This window comes from Coffea arabica, chromosome 3e, assembly GCF_036785885.1.
Source record: "Coffea arabica cultivar ET-39 chromosome 3e, Coffea Arabica ET-39 HiFi, whole genome shotgun sequence".
NCBI classification, from domain to species: domain Eukaryota; kingdom Viridiplantae; phylum Streptophyta; class Magnoliopsida; order Gentianales; family Rubiaceae; genus Coffea; species Coffea arabica.
In genome coordinates, this window is record NC_092315.1 from 41504687 (window position 1) to 41505402 (window position 716).

The following is a 716-nucleotide window of genomic DNA, read 5'->3' on the forward strand; positions in this document are numbered from 1 at the left end:
TTTTGCTCTACCGGGAACACAAGGATCTCAAACAAGTATAGTAAGGCCTACTGTAAATGCTAACAACTTTGAGATTAAACCATCACTGATCCAAATGGTTCAACAATCTCAATTTGCAGGTAATGCAGTAGAAGATCCTAATTCACACTTAACTACATTTTTGGAAATTTGTGATACAATTAAAATGAATGGAGTTAGTGATGAGGCTATACGGCTAAGATTGTTCCCATTTTCATTGAGAGATAAGGCCAAACTTTGGCTACATTCTCATGCTCCTAACACTTTTACCACATGGGATGATTTATCAAGGGCATTTTTGAATAAGTATTTTCCACCCGGTAAGACTGCTAAGCTAAGAATGGATATCACTGGTTTTAGTCAAATGGAAGGAGAATCATTATATGAAGCATGGGAAAGGTTTAGAGATTTGTTACGGAAATGTCCACACCATGGACTACCCGAATGGCTGATTATACAAACCTTTTATAATGGTTTATCTTTCTCCACTAAAACTATGATTGATGCAGCCGCAGGTGGAGCTTTAATGGGTAAATCACCCCAAGAAGCTCATAATTTGATAGAAGAAATGGCAGCAAATAACTACCAATGGGCCAATGAGAGAGGTAATACAAGACGTCATGCAGGTATGATAGAAATGGACACTCTCAATATGCTGAGTGCTCAAATGAATAATGTGATGAAGCTATTAAGTAGAC

General features: G+C 37.4%; 1 non-coding gene across 1 annotated transcript; it reads right to left on the minus strand.

Annotated features, from left to right (window-relative positions):
- Window positions 1–349: 349 nt before the first annotated feature.
- LOC113738311 (small nucleolar RNA R71) lies at window positions 350–456 on the minus strand. Its single transcript, XR_003460097.2, has one exon. It is a non-coding gene; the product is annotated as a small nucleolar RNA R71 (small nucleolar RNA).
- Between the last annotated feature and the right edge of the window lie 260 nt (window positions 457–716).